General features: G+C 39.8%; 1 protein-coding gene across 8 annotated transcripts in view; it reads right to left on the reverse strand.

Moving 5' to 3' along the window:
- LOC134348055 (zinc finger and BTB domain-containing protein 20-like) overlaps nt 1–27956 on the reverse strand; it is a 348683-nt gene that overhangs the window by 55346 nt on the left and 265381 nt on the right. For all 8 annotated transcript variants that reach the window (XM_063050851.1, XM_063050852.1, XM_063050857.1 and 5 more), the window contains one exon: nt 23974–24057. The gene's annotated coding sequence lies outside the window, so the exon portion shown is untranslated. The remainder of the gene's footprint in view (nt 1–23973; nt 24058–27956) is intronic.

Raw genomic sequence — 27956 nt, forward strand, 5'->3', positions numbered from 1 at the left:
GTAAAGAAGAATTTTCTGACTTCTAACCTGAATATCATGGCTTTTGCCCTGACGTTGTGTGCTCCCTTAGTTCATGATTATTGAGCAGAAGAAAAATTTTACTTCCATTTACTCTATCAATTTGCTTCAAATCTAAAAGCAGTTCCATCAAAATAATTTCTTAATCATAAATATGCTGATCTAATGTAACATTTCTTCCAAATAACCCAAAAAAATAACTCAAATGAAGTAGCAAAACTTTATTTCTAAAGCCAATATGTTATTTCTGCAACAATATTCCAAAGTAATAAGCACAAATGGGTTCCATTCTCCAGGTAATTTTGTTGGAATGTTGTCATCACTAATAAGCTCCTCCTTTATCCCAACCACTCCTATGTCGGATCTACAAATGAAGTGCTCTCAGAGGTTCTGGCACAATGTGCTGCAACATCCAAAGCCAACCAACTTCATCAATACTACTCTTATTTTCACTAAATGAATAAATGCCTCTCAGATCTCCACAACCTTCTCATCAATGCCCTAAAATTTAAATGTTCTTTGCAACAATCACAGATCCCAGTATTGCTCAAATATTTTTAGAACCTGCTTTTCTTTAACTTCTAAGAATGTAAACACCCTATGCAGAGACGACAGAAGCAACAAATATTATAGATATTTAAAGGGCATTTTTGATGGAATTAGTGGCTTATCAAATTCGAGCAAGTTGTTGTTAATCTTTCTCTTCAATTTATCCCCTTCCATCTGTGCTATACTGTGCTACACTACATGGTGAGATGTAAATCTGTATGGTCTCTGTTTTCATGAAAAGCCTTCCAATTGAAGCATTTGGTCTATGTATTTTGTAGTCAGTGATGAATTAATGACACTCCCTGTTTATTATAGCATCAAGCTTTCTGTAGACTTTTCTACTGAAAACCAGATGTGATCTACAAACTTAATAAAAGGCATCCTTCTTTAGCACCCTATCAACTTGTGCAACTACATTCAGGGAGTTATGGCCTTGGACCTAAAGATCTTGCCTTTACATTTCACCTCCCTAAGTGCATCACCTTACATTTGGCCAGATTAAAATCCAACTGCCACTTCTCTAGCTATAACTACAACCGATCTATATTCCACAGTATCTTTTGGTAATCTTCTACATTACCCCCAACAGCACCAATCTTTGCATCATCTATTAACTTACTAACTCATCCATCTACCTTTTCACCCAGGTCACTTATATGTATCACAAACAGCAGAGGTCCTACTATAGTTCCCTGTGGAATACCACTTGTCACAGACCTCCAGCCAGAATAAACTTTATCAACCACCACACTCTGTCTTCGATGGGTAAGCCAATTGCAAATCCAAAACGCCAAAATTCATTGTGTGTCCCATGCATCTTAATATAAAATTGGTCTTCTCTCTGTGAAACTTTAAATGTTTGCATAACAGAAATATGGAGCTACACAAACCAGGATTAACATATGTAAATTAGGCACCAATTCCTCAAACGTATAGTACAAATGACTTAGTTTAAATCAGATTAAAAGAGAAAAATAAGCCCATTATGTTTTTAGAGAAGAAAACATATCTGTGCTACACAAATTACTAGTGTAATTCCCCATTCTACTGGGATGCAATAAATCTTATTTTGCAAATAGAAGATTGACTAACAGGAAAGAGAATAGGCACATATGTCTTCTGGTTGACAAAAGTACTCACTGGTGTATCACAAGCATTGTTGATAGAGCATTAACATTTCACAACTTATATAAATGACTTGGATGAAGGCACCAAACATATTGTTGCTAAATTGTTGATGAAACAAAGATAGACAGAAACTAAAGCGTGAAAAATGGCATAAGGAGACTACAATAAGGATAGAGGTATGTATTTTGACAAAGATGCAACGAACAATGTTATATGCGAAGTTGTCCATTTTGACAAAAACAAAAACAAGTTGATATCCTAGACAACAGGAATTCTGCAGATGCTGGAAATTCAAGCAACATACATCAAAGTTGCTGGTGAACGCAGCAGGCCAAGCAGCATCTATAGAAAGAGGTGCAGTCGACGTTTCAGGCCGAGACCCTTCGTCAGGACTAACTGAAGGAACTCAGCCTGAAACGTCGACTGCACCTCTTTCTATAGATGCTGCTTGGCCTGCTGCGTTCACCAGCAACTTTGATATCCTAGAGTCTGATTCACTAAAAGCAAAGGGAAACTAAGAGAATACCATCATTTCTTGCTTGGATAATTCAGGATTATGCTCTAGTTACGTAGACACATGGTGATACAACACCTAGAATACTCCCTATTTATTTATTTATTGAGATACAGTATGGAATAGGCTCTTTCGGCCACTTGAGCCAGATCACCCAGCAACCCCTGATTTAACCCTAGCGCAGTCACAGGAAAATTTAGAAGACCAATTAACCTATCAACCGGTACATCTTTGGACTGTGGGAAGTAACCGAAGCACCTAAAGGAAACCCACACAGTCACGGGGAGAATGTACAAACTCCTTACAGACAGTGGTGAGAATTGAACCCAGGTCACTGGTATGGTAAAGCACACTATCAACCATTACACTACCATGCTGCGCAAAGGAGGATGTTTATATATTGGGTACATTGCAGAGAAAGTTTGAGACTAATAATCTGAAATGTGCAGGATGTCTCATGAAGGAAAAATAGGGTGGAATAGGTTTGTACCTGTTGGAGTTTAGAAGAGTAAGAGAAGGCTTAATTGAAATACAAAATCCTGAAGAAATTTTACAGGGTAGAGAGTATGTTTCATTTTGTTGAAAAACCTAATACTGTTTTTTTTAAAAAGGCGTCATTTATTTGAGCTAGAATTTTTTCTCTCAAGAGAACTGACTCTTCGAAATCTTTTAAATAAATGAGACAAGAGCCCTCTCATAAATATACCTGAAGAGAGCTTAGTGTTAAAACAATAACAGATCTCTCCCCTCTTCACCCCATGGTAAAAATACTAAATGGAAAGAAAGGTGCAATTAATTGAGGATACAGTACCACATGAACTCACCACTCAGCAGTGGGACATGAGACCACCATTTAAAACAGATTAAAAACTAAGATTTCAACTTTTATACTGCTTTGAAGTGAAAAAAATTAAAATCATGCCCTGAGAATAGCATTACAGTGTCTTGAAAAAACATTCAGCCCCAACCTGTCAACAACTTACTAAAAATTAAAACCAAAATTGCGAGGCTGAAGATGAATTCATTCCCTTTTGTAATTACTATGTTAACTTTTCTCAGGTGCAATATATTTCCCTACCAACTCACCTAATTTGTTGATGTAGAAAATTGGAGGATCACTTGTTTCCAATGAATTCATAAGAATAAATACCCCCCCCTTTGCAAGATCCATCAGTATGACAGATTTTCAACAGACGAAAGATCATTAAACAAAAGACAGGGAAATGATAATAGAGAAGCACAAATCTGGTGAAGGGCACAAGGGCCATCTCAAAGGTACGGAACGTACCTCGGAACTCAGTGCAATCCATCATGAAAAAGTGGAAAAAATATGAAACCATAGCCACATGACCTAGGTCAGGCCGTCCCTCTAAACTTAGTCATTGGAGAAGAATGGCACTTGTAAGAAAGGCTACTGTGATACCAACAGTGGCTGCAATGGTTCACAGTTCCACAATCTCTGAGGGCTTGCACAAAAAGGGTATTTATGGAAGAGTGGTCAGGAAGAAGCCCTGGCTGAAAAAAAAAGTATATTCTTGCCCAATTAGGGTTTGCAAAGCATCACTTAGAAGATACTATAAAGATATGGAAGAAACTGAGAGGCAGAAAAATTTCCTTAGCCAAAGGGTGGTGAATTTGTGGAATTTGTTGCCACATGCAGCCGTGGGGGCTAGGTCGTTGGGTGTATTTAAGGCAGAGATTGATATGTTCTTGATTGGACACGGCATCAAAAGTTATGGGGAGAAGGCTGAGAACTGGGGTTGAGGAGGAGAAAAATAAAAGATCAGCCATGATTGAATAGCAGAGCAGACTCAATGGGCCAGATGGCCTAATTCTGCTCCTATGTCTTATAATTCTGCTCCTATGTCTTATAATTCTGCTCCTATGTCTTATGGTCTAATGGTCTAAGGTCTAGTGGCTGGATGAGAGTGAAGTAAAACTTTTTGGCCTCAATTCAAAATGGTAAATGTGGTGTAAATCTAATACTGCACATCAGCCAGGTAACACAATTGCTACAGTAAAGTATGGTCGAAGTAGTATCAGGCAGTGGAAATCTGGTTAGAATTGATGGGAAGATATATGCTGATAAATACAGAGAGATCCTGGTCTCTGCCCAAGGTTTAAAGTGGGTAAGAAGTTTGTCTTTCAGCAGGACAACAACTCAAAGCCAACTGCCAGAACAACCATGGAGTGGCATCAAATGACGAAAGTTGATGTCCTTGAGTGGCCCAGAGTCTTGATCTTAACCCAAACATCTCTGGCAAGACCTCAAGATTGCTGTCCACTGCTACACCCCAACTAACCCAACATAGTTTGTGCAATTTTGCAAGGAGGAATAGGCAAATCTTGCTCCATCACTTTGTGCAAAGCTAGAATAGACTTATCCAACAAGACCACTGGCTGTAATAGCTGCGAGAGGTGACTCAATGAAGTACCTCTCATTGAGCAAAGGGGGATGAATACTTTTGAACTGCTGACATTTCAGTTTTTGATTTTTTGCTTTTTCATACTTTATAATTTTTCCTGTTATTTGAGGTCAACCGTGGGAAAAAATGAGTATGCAATTCACACATAAAAATTCCCAGTTAAATTAATTAAAATCTCTGGTTGCAATACTCATTTATGTGAATAAAGGGTTGGGGGCTGAATAATTTTTCAAGGCACTGTACATCTTAATTCTTTACTAAACATGAAAATTAAGCTAATTTAATGGTTGAAATATTTGTGGACATTTACAGAAAAGAATTTTGAACTATTATTTCATCTTCCAGGTAAAGCTTCTGCTGTGAGCTGTACAGAGGCTGTTTTGTGCTCCTTTTAATAAGCAGCTCATTAAAGAGTAATATCTATATTTGTGCATTATTAAAAGTAACTAAATATAGCAACAGAATTATATTAACCTGTAATTTAGAAAGGATTTTTGAAATTACTGTACAGCTAAGCTCAGAACATGTTACTGAACAAAGAGAATAAAACGCATTGAATAGGTGATAAGAACAACTGAACTATTCGTGATGACCTGTCATAATAATCCATCACAAGTCATCCTTACTGCTTTACAAGCCAAGAGCAGGTAGGGTCCCCAGACCATAGGCTGTCTGACTGAATACATCTCATAAATATTCTGCTGCTAGCAACTGAAGAGATCATTTCCCAATGCAAAAGCACTACTCAGCCACCACCTACTCCAACTTGCTTTGTCTTCTATGTTCATTCAAGTACACACAGAGAAGTCATAATTTGAGAAAACGTCAGCGACAGTCTAGACCTGGAGTTGGGAAAGTGGTGATTAGAATCAGGTGACGAGCAACCGGGCAAGTTAAGGACAGGGAATAGGTACCAAGGAAGATACAGATTTTAGAAATAGGAGTGGGGTACAAATGGGATGGGCTGGAGAGAACAGCATTTTCTGAAGAGCCTGGAGTAGGAGTTATGAGACCCAATGAAGAAAACAAAATTCAAGAAAGTTGTTGTGATACAATGGTTAAGCAACCCAATGTTCTACACAAACAATCCAAAACCCCAAATTTAAATTCCACCATGGGTACTGTAGAAGTTAAATTTAGTTAGTGATCTCGAATATAACGACAAGTCTCATCATTAGCAATGATGCTCATGAAACTACTGGATTGCTGCAAAAACTCATTTGGTCCTATGGTATCATTCAGGGAAGGAAATTTGCCATCCTTAACTGCTCTAGGCTTTATGTGACTTCAGATTGCATGAGAATGCATCTGTACCAGAAGGATGTTCTGTTCAGGGACAATTGGGGAGGGTTAATAAATATATCCTCGTCAGTGATGCCAATGTCCCAGAAATTGAACAAATAAAATAGGAGAATGAAAACTCTTTAACAGTACTGTTAGCTTATTAGAGGATGCACACAACTAAGGCAATTAACATGAATGAGTTAAATATCTGTTTGAGGAGATTAAATGGATATGAAAAAAGGAGTTAACAATAAGCCATACCTTGAAACCCAAGGCTAAGTGGGTTGCACTTGCAGGATATTTTGAGATTTAGAAATATTAGCATTGAGCTGATTCTAGGGCAATGAGTCCTGTGTGAAGGTCACTGGGTGTTTGACTTATTCTCTATAAACCCCTCTCCCCATCTATGACTCCCTTTGCCACTCTTATTGATTTCTTATTTATGCCTCATCATGTGGAATGGCCCCTTAATTCAATAACAGCCACTCAAATGCAAAAGTTGCAAGGTTTGAAAGGTAAAGCTACAGATAACATGTTGCAAAAAACTTCCAGACCAAACTTTGAAGAATGGTTTCAATCATAGTTGACTATCTTAAGAACAAATATCGACTTTTGTTATAAACATTGGCAAGACATTGCTGAAGTCTGAATACTAAAACACTATTCAGACAGCTGAAACAGGATATTTATTCTTTCCTACTGGTATAGAAGGTCGTGTGTGAAGCCTTCAGGTTTTCAAATAAACAGATCATCACCTTCTCAACTTCAAATCAAGAATGAGTGAAGGTTTTGAATATACGGCACTGTGAAATACGTAAACAATGTTGTAAATATATAGTACACCAACCCTTAAGAGTTATAGTACACTACAGCATAGAAACTTAACCCATCTGGATTGTGCCGAACTGTTATTTTGCCAAGAACCATCGACCCACATCAGGACCACAGACCCACTTGACAAGAGATTTAGTATATTTAACTTTTTATAGCAACCAGCTGATTAACAAAAATGTAATCAACCATCACAAAAGTAAGACAGAATTCAAGAATCATTGGATCACAAAGCTGCATAGAATTGTAAACAGAGCTAGCGCCATCATGGGCATAATGATCCCCATCTTCAAGGACATCTTCAGGTGGTTGTTTCTCAAGGAGGTGGCATTCATCACTAAAGGGTCTCACAATCTGGGACAAGCTATTCTCTCATTATTACCATCAGGGAGGAGGGTAAAGGACCCTCTAGCCCCAAACTCAATGATTCAGAAACAGCTTCTTCCCCACTGCCATCATATTTCTGAATAGTCCATTAACCCAACAGCACTATCTTGTTATTCATTGTTTGCATTATTTATTTTGTAATTTATAGTAATTTTATGCCTTTGTACTGTAATGCCATCACAAAAAAGCCTATTTCACATCATATAAGACAGGATGGATTCCTGGAAGTACTGTTTTGGGCCCTGAATGGTGGTGAGGAAGGAAATGTAGCACTTGTCACGCTTGCATGAATAAGTACATGAAAGAGATCAGTGGGGAGGGATAAGTGGACAAGGGAGTAATGTAGAGAGCTATTCCTACAGAAAGTAGAGGGTGGGTGGGAGGAAAAGATGTGCGTAGTGATAGAATCCACAAGTTATGGAGAATAATGTGCTGGATACAGAGGCTGAGTAGAGTGGTGTGTTATGTCAGGACGAGGGGAAATCTATCTCTATTATGGTGGTGGAAGGATGGGGTGAGGGCAGATATGTAAAAAATGGAGGACATCTTAGATGTTCTCGAATGGAAAGCCTCCTGAGAACAGATGCTTTAGAGACAGAGGAAATGAGAAAAGAGAATAGCTTTCTTGCAAGTGTCAGGGTGGGAAGAGGGTGAGTCAAGATAGCTGTGAGAGTCAGTACGTTTGTAAAACATAATCAGTTGATAGCAGTCTCCACAGCAATGGAGACGGTGAGAACAAGAAAGATGTCAGAAATTGACCAAGCAAAATTGAGGGCAGGGTGGAAATTGGAGGTAAAATTGATGAAATTGGTGGCATGGGTGCAGGAAGCAGTGTAGTGTATAGTATATAAAGAGATGGAGTACATTACCAGTGTAGGCTTGGAACTTGGACTGTACTATGGAGCTGAAGAAAAGGCAGGCACAGCTGGGGCCCATGGCTATACCTTGGGGTTGGAGAAAATGGGAGGAGCCAAAAGAGGAATGGCTGAGGGTGAGAAACAGTTCCACCAAATGGAGGAGGAGGGTGTAGGTGGAAAGTATCTGGTTAAGCCTGTTGCCCAGAGAAGAGAGCTTTAAGGCCTTCCTGATCGGGGGAGGGGAGGGGGTGGTTACATCAAAATATGATTTGTCCAACATTTTACTTGCTTGAGTACAATAACATCTAAATGCAGTGCTTTAATCCTTAAAGGAATTCTACAAGGAACAAAGAAATACTTTCAGCGAAATAACATTTCCAAATACCCTCCTGAAGCTTTGTGCCAAAGCAAAAAATAGCTTCCTCAGTCTCTCTGACTCAACTGCCTGTAGATAACGTAGACAAAAGAAATCAAAGAATTAATGCTCCATGATTTATATATAAATCAAGAACAAAATGATGAGAAAATTTTAGAAGACTTTACACTATGTTATATTTTTTGAGATTATCAACTGGACACATTTAAAATTAATGATGGAAATCTGAAATTGTATCAGATAATGTTGGAAACATTCACATTTGCATCACCTTTAGAGAAACAGTATTATTGGACATGGATATTGCTGGCTAAACTGGCAGTTCCAATCCTGAGCAGCTTGTGTGTTTCAGTAAGTCTCTACCTGCTATAACATGCCATTGAATGAGTCTCTCTAACTACACATTATCAATGATAGGATGCAGTCCTGGTAGGATTCTCCATTATAACCCTGAGAAAAATCAACATTCAGATATAGTTGGAAATTGAAGGCCTTGATAGCCAAAGAAAATGCCAAGACTATGCCCAGTTATATTTAAGAGACTTCATAGGGCCTCTGCACTAGTCACCTAGGGGCTATTCACAAACTGGACTTCACTTTACAGCTTGAGGCCAGTAAGGTTAGCCTTTTACATCTGGCCTAGTAAAGCAGAGTATGTGGAAACCATAGTCAGTGGCTCAGAAGAATACAGCCCTGTTCAATGCATCAAAAGTTTGAAATGTTCAAAAACACATTCTGATCTATAGTGTTGCTCACGTTTTCTCTTTTGACAGATGCTGTCAGCTATTTCCAGCATTTTCTGGACTTATAAACTAGAAATGGAATGACATTTGCTATAAGAGAAACAGACGTGCTTTCCGATAACAACAGAATTATAGAGTCATAGAACAGTACAGCACAGAAACAGGCCTTTTGGCCCATCTACTCTACCTCAAACTATTCAACTGCCTTGTCCCAGTGATCTGTATGTGCACCATAGCCCTCCATACTCCTCCTATCCGTGTATCAAACCAAATTTCTCAAAAATGTTGCTATTGAACCTGCATCCACCACTTCCGCTGGTATCTCGTTCCATATTCTCACCACTCTGTGAATAAGGTTTCCCTCAAACAGTTCAGCTTTCACCCTTACCCATAACCTCTAGTTCCAGTCTCACCCAACCTCAGAAGAAAAGGCCTGCTTGCATTTACCCTATCTATATCCCTCATTCTTCTATGTTCTAGGGAATAAAGTACTAATCTATTCAAGTCCTGGCAACATCCTCGTAAATTTTCTTCCAATCTAACTGACATCTTTCCTGTAGGTAGGTGACCAAAACTGCATACAATACTGCAAATTAGGCCTCACCAATGTTTTATACACCATCAACATAATATCCCAACTCCTGTACTCAACACTTTGATTTATGGAGGCAAATATGCCAAAAGCTCTCTTTACAACTGTATCTACTTGCAATGTCACATTCAAGGAATTATGAATCTGTATTCTCAGAACCATCTGGTCCACCGCACACCTCAGTGTCCTACCACTCATCTTGCAAGTCCTGCCCTGGTTTGTCCTTCCAAAGTGTAACACCTCACACTTGTCTACATTAAATTCCATCTGCCTTATTTAGCCCATTTTTCTAGCTAGTCCAGATCCCACCGCAAGCTTTGATACCCTTCCTCACAGTCAACTACACGCCCAATTCATACTCAAAATTTGCCAGTCCAGTTTACTACATTATCATCCAGGCAGCTGATATAAATGACAAACAACAATGGACCCAGCACTGATCCCTGCGGCACACAACGAGTCACAGGCCTCCAGTCAGAGTTGCAGCCATCAACTACCACTCTCTGGCTTCTCCCATGAAGCTAATGTCTAACTGAATGTACTACTTCATCCTGAATGCTAAGCGACTGTACCATTCTCCCAAACAGGACCATGTCAAATGATGTAAAAAATTCATTCAAGAGCTCCCTTATCTGTGCTGGCTCTATGTATAGATCACCACCCCGAGATTCCAGAGGACCAATTTTGTCCTTTGCAATCATTTTGCTCTTAATATATCCGTAGAAACCCTTGGGATTCTCCTTCACCTTGTCCACTAGAATAACCTAATGCCTTCTTTTAGTCCTCCTGATTTCCTTCTTAAGTATTTTCTTGCATTGGTTATACTCCTCAAGTACCTCATTTGTTCCTTCCTGCCTGTGCCTGCTATGCATCTCCATCTTCGTAACCGGGGACACACTATCTCTTGAAAACCAAGGTTCCATAAACTCCTTGGCTTTTATTCTGACAGTAACATACCAACTCTGTACTCTCAGAATTTCACTTTTGAAGGACTTTCACTTCCCAAGCACACCATTGCTTGAAAACCTTTCCCAAACCACACTCAGCAGATCCTATCTGATACCATGAAAATGAATACTTCTCCCATTTACAGTCTCAACCTGAGGACCACACCTATCCTTCTCCATAATTTTCTTGAAATGAATGGCTTTATGATTACTAAATGCAAAGTGTTCCACTACACAAATTTCTGTCACCTGCCTTGACTCATTTACTAATAGGAAATCTAGTATCAAATTCCCTCTAGTTGAGACATCCAAGTATTAAGTAAACTTTCCTGAATATTTTTGACAAATTCTATTCCATTTAACCCTTTTACAGTTTTGGAGTCACAATCGATATGTGGAAAGTTAAAACCACCTGCTATTACAATCTTCTGCTTCTTGCAACAGTCTGCAATCACTCTACAAATCCCGCTGACCATTAGGAAGTTTATAATATAATCCCATTAATGTGATCATCCTTTTCTTATTCCTCTGTTTAAACTATATCACCTTTCCTACAATACTCCTTGCATTGAAATATACACAACTCAGAATATTAGTCCCACTATTCTCAACCTTTTGTTAACAACATCTTTCTCCACTACTATTCAACTATATGCTCTGGCACTCTGGTTCCCATCCCCTGGATCTCTAGTCCCACCTTCCCTGGAAGGGAACCCAATGATCCAAAAATCTGAAGCCGTCCCTTCCACACCATCTCCTTAGCCACTTGATAAACTGTATGATTTTCCAATTTCTGGCATTACTTGCATGTGGCATGGATAGCAATCCTGAGATCATAATTCTGGACGTCCAATCCCTTAATGTATCAGCCTGAACTTTGTTGGACTTTGTTTCCCTTCCTATCCATGCCCTGGGTACTGATGTGGACCACAACCTCTGGCTGCTCACTCTCCCATTTAAGAATACTGTGGACTCGATACGAGATGTCCCTGACTCTGGCACCCGGGCGGCAATATACCACCTGGGAATCTGAGCATGATGGGACAAACGTGTCAAGTTGTGTCTATTTCAGTTCCACAATTATTGTAGGCAATGCAGATGAGCTTAGAGCATAGATCAGCACGTGGAATTATAATATCGTATCTGTTGATGGGACTTGGTTGTAGAAGGGGCAGGACTGGCAGTTTAATATACCAGGGTCCATTATTTTAGACATGATAGAGTGGGGAGAGGGGGGTGGCATTACTAATCAGGGGAAATATCACACCAGTGCACAGCCAGGACAGACTGGAGAGCTTGTCTACTGAGGCTACATGGGTGGAACTAAGGAAATAGAAAAGGAAGCCTATGTTAATGGGATTATATTATAGGCCTCCCAACAGGCCTATAATATAATATAATATAGAGGAACAATTTATCAGACAGTTACAAGAAAAATAAGATTGCGATAGTAGGTGATTGTAATTTTTCACATATTGACTGGGATACCCATACTGTTAAAGGACTGGATGGGATTGAGTTCGTCAAATGTGTTCAGGAAAGTTTCTTAATCAAAATATAGGGGTCCCAACTAGAGAGAGCATGATACTGGATCTTGTAATAGGGACCAACACAGGGTACGTGACAGAAGTGTGTGTAAGGGAACACTTTGCAACTTGTGGTAATTCCATCAGTGTCAAGTTAATTACGGAAAAGGATAGTACTAACCCTCTGGTTGAGATTCTAAACTGGAGAAAGGCCAAATTTGGTGGTACTGTGGATTGGGATAGGCAGTTTTCTAGCAAAGGGATGTTTGGTAAGCTGGAAGCCTTCAGGAAGGAAATATTGAGAATACAGAATACATACAGTGGCATGCAAAATTTTGGGACGCCTCATCAAAATTTCTGTCACTGTGAATAGCTAAGTGAGTATAAGACGACCTGATTTTCAAAAAGCATAAAGTTAACGATGACACATTTCTTTAATATTTTAAGCAAGATTACTTTTTTATTTCCATCTTTTACAGTTTCAAGTAACGAAAAAGGGAAAGGGCCCGAAACAAAAGTTTAGGTACACTGCATGGTCAGTACTTAGTAATACCCCTTTTGGCAAGTATCACAGCTTGTAAACGTTTTCTGTAGCCAGCTAAGAGTCTTTCAATTCTTGCTTGGGGGATTTTCACCCATTCTTCCTTGCAAAAGGCTTCTAGTTCTGTGATGATTCTTGGGCCGTCTTGCATGCACTGCTCTTTTGAGATCTATCCACAAATTTTCGATAACGTTTAGGTCGGGGGTCTGTGAGGGCCATGGCAAAACCTTCAGCTTGCGCCTCTTGAGGTAGTCCATTGTGGATTTTGAGATGTGTTTAGGATCATTATCCTGTTGTAGAAGCCATCCTCTTTTCATCTTCAGCTTTTATACAGACAGTGTGATGTTTGCTTCCAGAATTTGCTGGGATTTAATTGAATTCATTCTTCCCTCTACCAGTGAAATGTTCCTCGTGCCACTGGCTGCAACACAAGCCCAAAGCATGATTGACCCACCCCCGTGCTTAACAGTTGGAGAGGTGTTCTTTTCATGAAATTCTGCACCCTTTTCTCCAAACATACCTTTGCTTATTGCGGCCAAAAAGTTCTATTTTAACTTCATCAGTCCACAGGACTTGTTTCCAAAATGCATCAGGCTTGTTTAGACGTTCCTTTGCAAACTTCTGACGCTGAATTTTGTGGTGAGGACGCAGGAAAGGTTTTCTTCTGATGACTCTTCCATGAAAGTCATATTTGTGCAGGTGTCATTGCACAGTAGAACAGTGCACCACCACTCCAGGGTCTGCTAAATCTTCTGAAGGTCTTTTGCACCAAACAAGGGTTTTGATTTGCCTTTCTAGCGATCCTGCGAGCAGTTCTCTCGGAAAGTTTTCTTGGTGTTCATCTTCACCTCCACTGCTCCTGTTAACTGCTGTTTCTTAATTACATATCGAACTGAGGAAACAGCTACCTGAAAACGCTGTGCTATCTTCTTATAGCCTTCTCCTGCTTTGTGGGCATCATTTATTTTCATTTTCAGAGAGCTAGGCAGCTGCTTAGAGGAGCCCATGGCTGCTGGTTGTTGGGACAAGGTTTGAGGAGTTGGGGTATTTATAAAGCTTTGAAATTTGCATCACCTGGCCTTTCCTAATAAGGACTGTAAACAAGCCATAGCCCTAATAAGCTAATTAAGGTCTGAGACCTTGGTAAAAGTTATCTGACAGCTGAAATCTCTTGGGGTGCCCAAACTTTTGCATGGTGCTCCTTTCCTTTTTTTCCACTCTAAAATTGTACGACAAAAATAATACACTAATCTTGCTTAAAATGTTGAAAAGAATGTTTCATCTTTAACTTTATGACCTTTGGAGATCAGTTCATCTTCTACTCACTTAACTATTTACAGTAACAGAAATTTTGACCAGGGGTGCCCAAACTTCTGCATGCCACTGTACATTCTTGTAAGAATAAAAGAGATGGCCAACAGTTTTGGGGAACGTTGGATTTATTGGGATATTGAGGGCCTGAATAAGGAGGAGGAGGAGGAGGAGATATATAGCAGGTAGAGGCAACAAGGAACAAATGAGGTGCTTGAGAGTAGAAGAAATGAAAGGAAACACATAAGAAGGAAATCAGGAGGGCTAACAGGCATAATGTTGCTCTGGCAGACAAGGTGAAGGAGAATCCTAAGGGCTCCTATAGACACGTTAAGAACAAAAGGATAGCAAGGGCTCATCTACTCTATGCATGGAGTCGAAAGAGATGGGGAAAATCTCACGTCAGTGGTAGCAAAGTTACTGGGGAGAATTCTTAGGCATAGGAATCTGAGCACTTGGAAAACCATGACCAAATTAGGGAGAGCCAGCATGGCTCTGTGCGGGCAAGTTGTGTCTTACTAACCTGAATGGGTTTCCTTGATTAGGTGACAAGGGTAATTTATGAAGGTGAAATTGTGGATGGTGCCTACCTGCATTTTAGGAAGGAATTTGATAAAGTCCTTCATGGGAGTTTCATCCAGAAGATTAAGATGCATGGAGCAATATTGAATTAATTGTTGGGATTAAGAACTTTTCCCATAAAAAACAGATGGTAGTGGCCAAAGGAATTTATTCTAGCCAGAGGTCTGTCTAGTGGTATTCTGTGTGGATCTGTACTGGGAGCTCTGCTGTTTGCCATGTATATAAAAGACCTGGATGTAAATGTACAGTACTGTGCAAAAGTCATAGGCACATACAAAAAGTTTTGTAAAGTGAATATGCTCAAAAAATAATGAAAAGTTTGCAAATATCAAAAAAATTACTACAAAGTATAGTAAACAGTAAAAAAAACCTAACCAAAATCAATATTTGGTGTGACCACCCTTTGCCATTAAAACTTGATGATGTTGACATCAGGGCCCTGTGGAAACCATACCATCTGTTACAGAACTCCTTGCTCTTCTTTTTCACTGAAGATGGTTCTTTATAGCCTTGGCTATGTGTTTGGGATCATTGTCCTACTGCAGAATGGTTGGGACCAATCAGATGCCTCCCTGATGGTATTGCATGATGGATGGAAATCTGCTTATACATCTCAGCATTGAGGATTCCATTAATTCTGACCAACTGCACTTGCAGAAATGCAACCCCAAACCGATAGGGACCCCTGCCATGCTCTACTATTGGCTGCAGACTGTCATCCATGCAGCACTCTCCAGCTCTTCTACAGATAAGCTGTCTCCTGTTTGAGCCAAAAATTTTAAATTTTGACCTCATCAATTCAGTACCTCAGTCCTTGTGTTTTTGGACATAGGTCAGTTTCTTGGCTGTGTTACCACTTCAGCAGAATGGCTTTTTTGCAGCAACTCTTTCATGAAGACCACTTCTGACATGATCTCTCTGGACTACAGAGCGTACTTGGTTTCCAGTGATTTCTGTGAGTTCAGTGCTGGACTTCTTTCAATTTAAAAGGGATGTCAGTTCGATGCATCTTTGTCTGCTACACTCAGTTTCCGAGGCTGACCACTGCATTTCCGATCCTCAACCTTGTCCTTTTTTTTTATGCTTCATCAGAAGAGCTTGGACAGCACATCTTGAAACTCCTGTCGACTGCAATATTTCTACTAGTGAGAGGCCATTACAGATAAAGGATGACCATCTTATGTCTTAGTGCTATGTTCACTCTTGTCATGGTGTAAGAATTGATCATTTGAAGGTTAATTTGCCACATACAAATATTCTTGCAGATAGGTTTGCTAGAGAGGCTCCATTGGATTTAAACTAGATACAAGGGAGGAGGGAAACCAGAGTGTAGGAACAGATGTAGGGGAGAAGGAAGAAAGAGAGGATAGTAAAGTTCTTTGCACTGTTAGTGATAATCAGGGAGTAAGAGGTGGAAAATTTCTTAAATGCATTTATTTTAATGCTAGGAGCATTATAAGAAAGGTGGTTGAGCTTAGAGCATGGATTGATACAAGGAGATATGATGTGGTAGCTATTAGTGAAACATGGTTGCAGGAGGGGTGTGATTGGCAACTAAATATTCCTGGATTTCATTGCTTCAGGTGTGATAGATTCGGAGGGAGAAGGGGGGAGGTGTTGCATTGCTTGTCAGAGTAAATATTACAGTGCTCTGGCAGGATAGATTAGAGGGCTCGTCTAGGGAGGCTATTTGGGTGGAATTGAGGAATGGGAAAGGTATAGTAACACTTATAGGGGTGTATTATAGACCACCTAATGGGGAGCGAGAATTGGAGGAGCAAGTTTGTAAGGAGACAGCAGATATTTGTAGTAAGCACAAGGTTGTCATGTGGGAGATTTTAATTTTCCACACATAGACTGGGAAGCCCATACTTTAAAAGGGCTGGATGGTTTGGAGTTTGTAAAATGTGTGCAGGATAGTTTTTTGCAGCAAAACATAGAGGTACCAACTAGAAAAGGGGCATTGTTGGATCTCCTTTTAGGGAATAAGATAGGTCAGGTGACGGAGGTATGTGTTGGGGAGCACCTCGGGTCTAGTGATCACAATGCCATTAGTTTCAATATAATTATGGAGAAGGATAGGTCTGGACCCAGGATTGCATTCTTTGATTGGAGAAAGACTAACTTTGAGGAGATGCAAAAGGATTTAGAAGGATGGATTGGGACAATTTGTTTTATGGGAAGGATGTAATAGAGAAATGGAGGTCATTTAATGGTGAAATTCTGAGGGTACAGAATCTTTATGACCCTGTTAGGTTGAAAGGAAAGGTTAAAAGTTTGAGAGAGCCACGGTTTTCAAGGGATATTGGAAACTTGGTTCAAAAAAAGAGAGATATCTACAATAAATGTAGGCAGCATGGAGTAAATGAGGTGCTCGAGGAATATAAAGAATGTAAAAAGAATCTTAAGAAAGAAAGTAGAAAAGCTAAAAGAAGATATGAGGTTGCTTTGGCAAGTAAGGTGAAAATAAATCCAAAGGGTTTCTACAGTTATATTAATAGCAAAAGGATAGTGAGGGATAAAATTGGTCCCTTAGAGAATCAGAGTGGATAGCTATGTATGGAACCAAAAGAGATGGGGGAGATTTTGAACAATTTCTTTTCTTCAGTATTCACTAAGGAGAAGGATATTGAATTGTGTAACGTAAGGGAAACAGGTAGGGAAGTTATGGAAACTATGATGATTAAAGAAGAGGAAGTACTGGAATTAAGGAATATAAAAGTGGATAAGTCTCTGGGTCCTGACAGGATATTCCCTAGGACCTTGAGGGAAGTTAGTGTAGAAATAGCAGAGGCTCTGCCAGCAATATTTCAAATGTCATTAGAAACGGGGATGGTGCCAGAGGATTGGCAAATTGCTCATGTTGTTCCATTGTTTAAAAAGGGATCTAAGAGTAAACCTAGCAATTATTGGCCTGTGAGTTTGACGTCAGTGGTGGGTAAATTGATGGAAATTATTCTTAGAGATGGTATATACAACTATCTGGATAAACAGAGTCTGATTAGGAACAGTCAACATGGATCTGTGTGTGGAAGGTCATGTTTGACAAATGTTTTGAAGAGGTTACTAGGAAAGTTGACGAGGGTAAAGTGGTGGATGTTGTCTATATGGACCTTAGTAAGGCCTTTGACAAGGTTCCACACGGAAGGTTAGTCAGGAAGGTTCAATCGTTAGGTATTAATATTGAAGTAGTAACATGCTTTCAGCAGTGGCTGGATGGGAGACGCCAGAGAGCAGTGGTGGATAACTGTTTGTCAGATTGGAGCCCGGTGACTAGTGTTGGGCCTCAGGGATCTGTACTGGATCCAATGTTGTTTGTCATATATATTAATGATCTGGATGATGGGGTGGTAAATTGGATTAGTAAGTATGCAGATGATACTAAGATAGGTGGCGCTGTGGATAATGAAGTAGGTTTTCAAAGCCTGCAGAGAGATTTAGGCCAGTTAGAAGAGTGGGCTGAAAGATGGCAGATGGAGTTTAATGCTGATAAGTGTGAGGTACTACATTTTGGTAGGATTAATCAAAATGGGACATACATGGTAAACAGCAGGGCATTGAAGAATGCAGTGGAACAGAGGGATCTAGGAATAATGGTGCATAGTTCCCTGAAGGTGGAATCTCATGTGGAAAGGGTGGTGAAGAAAGCTTTTGGTATGCTGGCCTTTATAAATCAGAGCACTGAGTATAGGAGTTGGGATTGTGACAAAAGACCAAGTTATCAGAAGATTGATGCCGATAAGAGAGACAAATGGGGAAACATTCAAAATGCTAATATGAGAGACGAGAGACATTAACAAAAAGAGACACAGTTCCGAGTATTGTCAGACCGGTTGCTTTGAACCTGAACTGTTTGAAGTTTGATGGACAGGTGATACCCCAGCAGGGGGATAAAAGGAACAGGTTTGCTAAGGCAAAGGACACCACAACACCATGAGATAACGAGACCCTGGAAGTGCGGTGTGCCCCCCCCCCCCACAAGTTGGTGGGAGTTTTGGAGGTCTGGTCGCGGGACCAACCATAGATGCACAGGGTGAAAAGGTATGATCGGCGGGAACCTGGTGTGTGTGTGTCCGCCCTTGCCTGGGTGCCGGGTTCACCGCAGAAGAACAATCGTATCCGGAACGGAGGGGTCACAGTCGGTGACCTCAGAAGACATTACAAAGGGCTTGCCCGAAAGCTAACTGCAAGGAATATCGAAGGTCTGTTTGAATCTGATTTGAATATCATCATTCGCTCTCTCTCTTTCCCTCCCCCCAACAGCACAACAGTGATTACTGCGAACTATACTAAGCTGACCTGAAGTCTGCGTCACTTGAGACTGATCATTTTACCCCTAGACTGCGATAGAGCTTGATTGATTCCTATTATCCTAGTCCTGTGTACCTGTGTGTTTTATCATTGCTAACCTGTTGCATTTATATCCTTATGATTAAAGTACTGTGTTACTTATTTCTTTAATAAAACTTCCTTAGTTCCAGTAATCCAGACTCCAACTAAGTGGTCCATTTCTGCTGGTTTGGCAACCCAGTTACGGGGTACGTAACAGGATGTAATGTTGACATTGTACAAGGCATTGGTAAGGCCAAATTTGGAGTATTGTGTACAGTTCTGGTCACTGAATTATACGAAAGATGTCAACAAAATAGAGAGAGTACAGGGAAGATTTACTAGAATGTTACCTGGGTTTCAGCACCTATGTTACACAGAAAGGTTGAACAAGTTGGGTCTTCATTCGTTGGAGTGTAAAAGGTTGAGAGGGGACTTGATAGTGGTATTTAAAATTATGAGGGGGATAGATAGAGCTGACGTGGATAGGCTTTTTGCATTGAGAGTAGGGGAGATTCAAACAAGAGGACATGAGTTGAGAGTTAGGGGGCAAAAGTTTAGGGGTAACACGAGGGGGAACTTCTTTACTCAGAGACTGGTAGCTGTGTGGAACGAGCTTCCAGCAGAAGTGGTAGAGGCAGGTTCGATATTGTCATTTAAAGTAAAAGTGGATAGCTATATAGACAGGAAAGGAATAGAGGGTTATGGGCTGAGTGCAAGTCGGTGGGACTAGGTGAGATTAAGCGTTCGGCACGGACTAGAAGGGCCGACGTGGCCTGTTTCCATACTGTAACTGTTATATGGTTATATAGTTATCTGCCACGCCCTCACCTTTTAGTTTGGTTGTCCTTTGCCCAGTTTGATTCCTTCTACACTCGTTTCTGTTTCAGTTAAATCAGTTTATATCATTCAGCTCGCATGTCATTAGCACCTGTATGTTATCTTTGTTTACTCACGCACTGGGCTATAATCCTACAATGTAATCAAGTTTTTATTTGAAAAGTGGTCTTTTCTGAATATGTTACTTTCTTTAACAAAATACAAAAACTTCTCATTAAAATTTTTGGAAAAGCGTATCTTCGGAAATCTAAAGTTTGCTCTTTTTTACTGACAGACCAACACAGACAAAAAACAGCTAAAACAAAAAGCTCGGGTGCCCAAGACTTTTGCACAGTACTGTAGATGGGTAGGTTAGTAAGTCTGTGGATGATATGGAGTTTGTTGGTGTTGTGGATAGCGCAGAAGATGGACAAAGAATACCACGGGATACAGAGTAGATCAGCTGAGATTTGGGCAGAGAAATGGTAAATGAAATTTAACATGGTAAAATGTGAAGTGTTGCACCATGATATATCAAATGCAAAGAGGCAGTATACTATTAAAGGCAAGATCCTTAAAAGTGTTGATCTTTTTTTGGGGTTCAAGTGCATAGCTCCCAGAAAGTGGCTACATAGATTGATATGGTGGTTAACGTGTGTTTGCCTTTATTAATTGAGGCATTGAATTCAAAAGTCAGGAAATTGTGTTGCAGATTTATAAAATTGTAGTTAGGCCACATATGGAGTATTGCATACAGTTCTAGTCGCCCCATTATAGGAAGGATGTTGAGGCTTTGGAGCGGGTGCAGAAGTGTTTTACCAGCATATTGCTATAATGAGAGGTTGTCAAACTTGGGTAGGTTTCTTTGAAGCAGTGCAGGCTGGGGGGCAATCTGATAGAGATTCATAAGACTATCAGAGGCATACTGCAGATAGAATAGGCAGATGATTTCTTATTCCGAGGGCTGAAATGTCCAATACCAAGGGGCATACATTTAAGGTAAGAGGGGGTAATTTCAAAGGAGACACGAGGCTTTTTTTTTACACAGAGAGTGGTAGATGCCTGGAATGCGCTGTCTGGAGTGGTGGTAGAGGCAGAAACATTAGACACTTTTAAGAGATGTTTAAATGGGCTCAAAAATGTGAGGAAAATGGAAGTATATGGGTACTGTAGGCAGTAGAGATTATTTAGTTTTCATTTGATTTCTAATGTAATTGGTTTGGCACAACATTCTGGGCCAAAGGACCTGTTCTTGTGCTCTATCGCTCTGTGCTCAAGAAAGGCTTGAAGAATAAGCTGGGAAATTATAGGTCAATGAGCCTGATGTCAGGAAAGAGTAAATTAGCCAAGGCCAGATTAGGTATAGTCAACATGGCTTTGTGCATCGTAGGTCGTGTCTAACTAATTTTCTTGAGTTTTTGAGGTGGTTACCAGAAAAGTTAATGAAGGAAAGGCAATAGATGTTGTCAACATTGATTTTAGCAAGGCAATTGACAAGTCCCACATGGGAGGATGGTCCAGAAGGATCACTTGCCTGGCAATCAGATTGAAGCAGTCAACTGGATTCAGCTTTGGCTTTGTGGAAGATGGTAGAGTGATAGTAGATGGTTCTCTCTCTGACTGGAGACTTATTATTAATGGTGTGCTGCAGGGATTGGTGTTGGTCCACCATTGTTTGTCATTCATATTATTAGTTTGGATGACAATATGGTAACCTGGATCAGTATATTTGCAGATGATACCAATATTGGGGGCATAGCAAGGAAGGCTTTCAAAGCTTGCAGTAGGATCAAGACAAAGTGGAAACATAGGATATAAAATAGCATACGGAATTTAACGTAGAAATGTGTGTGGTGTTGGGAGGACAAACCAGGATATGACTTACAAAGTGAATGGTAGGCCACCCAGGCATGCAGCAGAACAAACAGATCTGAGAATACAGACCCATAATTCCTTGAAAGTGGCATCACAGGTAGATAGCGTTGTAATGAACGCTTTTTGCACATTGCCTTTATAAATCAGCGTGTACAGCAGGTGGGATGTGTGTGAAATTTGGAGCATTGTGTGCAGTTTTGATTACCTACCTATACAAAAGATATCAGTAAGCTTGAAGGAGTGCAGAGAAAATTTACAAGGACGTTGCTGGGAATTAAGGACTTGAGTTATAGGGAAAGACTGAATACATTAGTACTTTATTCCCAAGAGCAAACAAGAATGAAGGGAGATTTGATAGAGTTTACAAAATTATGAGAGGTATAAATAAGGTAAATGTGAGCAGGCTTTTTCCACTGCGGTCATGTGAGACTAAAAAAACAGAGATCATAGATTAAGGGTGAAAAGTAAAGTATTAAAGGGAAGCAACACACATCAAAGTTGCTGCCTGGCCTGCTGCGTTCACCAGCAACTTTGATGTGTGTTGCTTGAATTTCCAGCATCTGCAGAATTCCTCGTGTTTGCGTATTAAAGGGAACCTCAGGGGGAATATTTTTCCTCAGAGGGTGGTGCGAATGTGGAGCCAGCGGAAATGGTGGATGTGGCTTGCATTACAACACTTAAAGAGGAATCTGGGTAATAGTCATAGTCATACTTTATTGATCCCAGGGGAAATTGGTTTTTGTTACAGTTGCACCAAAAATAATTAAATAGTAATAAAACCATAAATAATTAAATAGTAATTTGTAAATTATGCCAGGAAATAAGTCCAGGACCAGCCTACTGGTGCAGGCTGTCTGACCCTCCAAGGGAGGAGTTGTAATGTTTGATGGCCACAGGCAGGAATGACTTCCCATGACGCTCTGTGTTGCATCTCAGTGGAATGAGTCTCTGGCTGAATGTACTCCTGTGCCTTATGTAGTGGATGGGAAACATTGTCCAAGATGACATGCAACTTAGACAGCATCCTCTTTTCAGACACCACTGTCAGAGAGTCCAGTTCCATCCCCACAACATCACTGGCCTTACAAATGAGTTTGTTGATTCTGCTGATGTCTGCTACCCTCAGCCTGCTGCCCCAGCACACAACAGCAAACATGATCACACAGGCCACCATAGACTTGTAGAACATCCTCAGCAAGTGCATGGATGATCGGGGGTGGGTGTGTGTGTGGGTGTGTGTGTGTGGGGGGGGGGTGGTATGGTCCAAGTGTGGTTTGATGGGACTAGGCAGAATAACAATTTGGCACAGACAAGATGGGCTGTAAGGCCTGTTTCTGTACTGTAGTGCTCCATTACTACTTTGGAATGTATTGGTTTAATAAAATTTGCTCTGATTATTTTTGGTCCATCTATAATTTATAGAATATCCCTGCTATATATAATCTTGTATAACTAATGAAACATTCTCATTTTATGCAGAAAACTAATTGAGTAAGGCAGATTTAAATGAACTAAGGCTTTGCTATGCCCTTGCTTTTGCTAATGATGCTTTTGGTACTGTGTAAAAAAATGTAATGGGAAGTCAAAGCACAAAAGGTGGCTATTCAGGTTCTCAGTCTGAAACAGAAGACATATTTAGTTTCATTGCTCTGACTTTAATCCACAACTACAAATTCTTCATACTGAGTACTCGAGAAATGGTGCCCCACTTCCTGCACTCCCTTGAAACTCTCTGGGATCCCATTTCCCAAGCGCCCTTGGGGCCTCATCGGGACCCTGTTTTCTGTACTCACTTTAAACTTCAATAAGATCACTGCAGCATTTATTATGTTCTTGAATAAAAGGTACATTAGACTATTAATTAAAAATAACATCTAATAGAGTCACAGAACACCACAGCACAGAAACAGGCCATTGCCCATCTAGTCCATGACAAACCATCAATTTGCCTAGTCTCATTGATCTATACCCACACCATTGCCCTCCATACCTCTCTCCGAAAACAAGCCTGTCTTGCATAATCAAGTCCCAGGACTAATGGAGTTCGACTGTAACACCTTTCAAAGAGTTTTTCGACATTTCCTTTAGCAATCCAGATCTTGACAAATTTCCTCCTTTATCAATAATTTAAACTCTAGTACTTCTTTCTCTGAATGTTGATTCTGTTACTGGAGGGATCAGCATTTCTCTATCTATTCTCTCTCTAAAAAAAATTGAAAAACATACATCCAAGGCTACCTTCTTTCATTTACTTTTGTACACATTTGATAAAACTAGCCGAACCACGTCACAGAGTACTCTTTTAAATCAATTTCTAAAATGCAACAGAGTAACTTACAGCAAATAATCCGCGATGAACTTTATCCTTTACACATGGTAGTCCAAACTCATAAATAATACTGGGCACTTCTATTGCTGTACACTGAGGAAACAGAACAGTATGTTAATATGCATATAATTCAATTATTTACTTTTATTTTATATTACACCATCAGTAAAGAGGAGAAACAAAAAATATCAATGTTATCGCCAGAATTCAAAGTCCACAGTAAACCATTTCCTATAAGTGATCAAGTCTGTTAAGCATGCACATCCTGTTCACGTTTAATGGGATTTGTTAAGTTATATGCTTTAGCTGTTTATGAATATCATGGGCAGGAACCATATTAAATGTCAATCTTGAATTATCTCTGGAAAAAATGGTTCCTTCTTGAAATGCTGCAATCACAGTGTTAAAAAATGTTTTCATCTGTTTGGTTATTTCCAGGATTTAGATCCAATGACAGTGAAAACTGGACATATGCTATTGAAGAGTCATATTCATGGGATTTAGCCATTGTTAACATAGATAGAATTTACTACCCATCCCTGACAGATCCTGAATTTGCTTGGAGTCAGGCAAGAGTCACAAGTAAGACAGACTGATGAGATCTTGATACCTGATAGAGTGTGCCCATCATAATGGAGTGCATCCAATAGATTTATTACAGAAAGTTTATGATGAAGAAATCAGAAAACTTTCCTAGAATGAATACACTCATTCCTGATAATGTGACGTCTGTAATTCACATTGGACTCTGACTCTTCTGATCGGCTTGATCTGGCTGGGCCAGGCCTGTCATCCAGGGTCTTGCACCACTAAGGCTGGAAGCAGGGGGTAGGTTTTGTTGGCCCACTGCATCTTTACACCAAGAGTATAGCAGCAATAAGGCCACAGCAGCATGTCCCGGTACACTCCAAATAAATGTCCACCCCAATACTTAGCTTGTGTACAGACCATGCATGCGAGCCAGTGTTTCGGAGACAAGCAGGGTAGATTTGATGGTTGGTACAGGCACTTTTGCCTTGTGTGGTCTTGGTTTGTGGCTATGTTTCTACCTTGTAAACTATTTGAGTTATGAACAGTTCACAGGAATGGAAGGACACCATTAACTGCAGAAGACCTGTAGGCTTTGACAGAAGGGAAGGCAAAGAGTGAGGTTCTGTCTTCTATCAAAACTTTCAAGGATTCTAGTAGTTTTCAAAATACCTCTGACACTGAATTATTAAAAAATATTACACTGCCATGGAAGTTAAAAGGAAATTTATCACCTTGCATTTTGTATCTTAATCTGCAAAGGCCAAGAATCCTTATTAAAATGGAAGGCCCTAATAATGACTGGTAGGGAAACATACCTAGGCAGATGTGACATAATCTGTCACTCAGTAGAACTAGGTTCAGCAGTGCATCTGGATAATTCCAAGTGTTAATAATTTTTCCACTAGTGCTGCCTGGCCTGATGAGTTCCTCCAGCATTTTGTATGTGTTGCTTGGATTTCCAGCATCTGCAAATTTTCTCTTGTTTACAGTTCCTTTACAATTGCTTTCAGGAATTCAGATTTTCTATTAAATTAGATAAGGACAGTACTCAAAAGTTCATTGTTTATTGGGATGTTGGCTTTCAGAAAAGCTCATGGTTCAAGGAGAACCTGTATTTGGACAGCTGCAATAATGATGAACTACTTATTTAAGCAGACTACTAATAGCCTACTCTTATCACCTTCTATTTAGATTTACTTCTAATAAATTTTATACCTCCTTAATCTGAAGTACTAATAGCAAGGTTCCAATTTAGCTAGGGCACTAATAAGTTAAAACAATATTAAATTAAAGCAGAATGGGAAAATTGAAATTAAAAAGCATTGAAAACAGTCAATATGTTAAGGCAGTTATGAAATGCATGCATCAAATACAGAAGTCAGGAGGTTGTACTCCAACTTTATAAAACATTGGTCAGACCTTAGCTGGAGTGCTGGGTACAGTTCTGTGATATTACTGGAGAGAGTGTGGAGGAGATTCATCAGGATGTTGCCTGGAACAGTTCAATTCTGAGGAAGGATTAGGTAAGCATTGTCTGTTCCCCATGAAGTGTAAAAGGTTGGGAAGGGACACAGCTGAGGTATATAAAACTGAGGGGTATAGATAGGATAAACAGCAAAAAGTTCAAAGTTTGAAGTAAATTTATTGCCAAAGTACATACAATATATATCATATACTACCCTGAGAATAATTTTCTTGTGGGCATTCACAGTAAATACAAAGGAACACAATAGAATCAATGAAAACCCACACACAATGAAGACAAACAACCAACTGTTCAAATACAAAAAAAGAAACAAAACAAAATGATAACAAGCAATAAATATTGAGAACAAGTTGTAGAATCCTTAAGAGTGAGTCCATGGGTTGTGAGATCAGTACAGTGTTTGGGTAAGTGAAGTTATCCTCTCTGATTCAAGAGCCTGATGGGTGAGGGGTAACAACCGTCTTGAACCTGGTGGTGTGGGTCTTGAGGCTCCAAAACCTCCTTCCTGATGACAGCAGCGAGAAGCACGCATGGCCTGGATGGTGGCAAGGAACTTTTCCCATACTAGAGGTAGGTAAAACTAAAGGACATAGATTGTGGTTTAGGGGAAGAGATTTAAGGGATATGAGAGGCACCTTTTTCACCCAAGAGAGTGTTGAGGTGAGTCACTAAGAGCACTTAAGGGGTGTCTTGATGAGCACTTGAATCACTTAGACAGAGAAGCCCATGGAGCAAGTGCTGGGGGATGGGATTAATGCTCACTGGCTAGCACAGATGACTTGGGCCGAACGGCCTGTTTGTATGCTGTGCAGTTCTATGACTTCGAAAGAAAGAGTTTCCTTAGTATTTTCTGTCTTTATTTCTTAATAAGTTAATGTAAATTTAAAAAGTATTTTTGTGCTAGGCATGCATCCAACTCAAATATAACATGTACAATGCAACTTAAAATGGTAATAACAACTAAAGCGTGATGTACGCATAATTGTACGAGTTATATTCTACACCCTTAAATAACTGCTAAAATATTTTCAGTTTTAGGAAAAACAACTCATGGGTAGAAAGGAGTTTACATGTTTCACTTCCCTATTATGGCAGAACATAGAAGGCACATTAACAACACAATGCAAGTTAGCTGGCTTTGTAAACTGTATAAGGATTGACTGAATTACTGCTGTGTTTTGTGTAAATTAGGTCATTTCTATAGATTACATCGACAACAACACTAACAGTAACAAAGTACGTTGGGTCATTTTCTTTATCGATTTTTATAATTCCACTGATCACTTTGATTCCTTTTGCATACCTACGTTAGGAATTCAGAATGGAATTTTTATTTGTTTGCTTTGTACACTAGTGCTACAAAAATAAAATCACTTTGGAAATCTCAGTATTAAAGAAATTAGCATGAGTAAAATAAAAGTTATTAACAAAACTGAAAGCTGATAAATTCCTGAATCCAATTGCCTTTATTCTAAAACTTTAAGAAACATAGAACTGAGAACACCACAGTACAGGCCCTTCAGTTCACAATGTTGTGCCAACCTTTGAACCTCCTAAAATTAACCTAACCCTTCCCTCCTACATAAGCCTCCATTATTGTATCTCTATGTGCCTATCTAAGAGTTTCTTAAGTTCCCTAATATATCTGCGCCTGCCAGGGCAGGTTGTTCCCCATACTCAGCACTCTCTGCATAAAAAATTATCCCTAACATTCCCGCCATACTTTCCTGCAATCCGATTAAATTTATGCCCTTCATATTAGTCACTTATGACCTCAATCCATGCCTCTTATCATCTTGTACACCTCTATCATGTCACATCTCCTCCTTCGCCCCAAACAGAAAACTCCTAGCTAGCTCAACCCACCCTCATAAGACATTCCCTCAGTCTCGGCATCATCCTGGTTAATCACTTCTACACCTCTTCAAAGCTTCCCCACCCTTCCTATAATGAGGTGATCAGAACTGAACACAGG

The sequence above is a fragment of the Mobula hypostoma genome, chromosome 6 (assembly GCF_963921235.1).
Source record: "Mobula hypostoma chromosome 6, sMobHyp1.1, whole genome shotgun sequence".
NCBI classification, from domain to species: Eukaryota; Metazoa; Chordata; class Chondrichthyes; order Myliobatiformes; family Myliobatidae; genus Mobula; species Mobula hypostoma.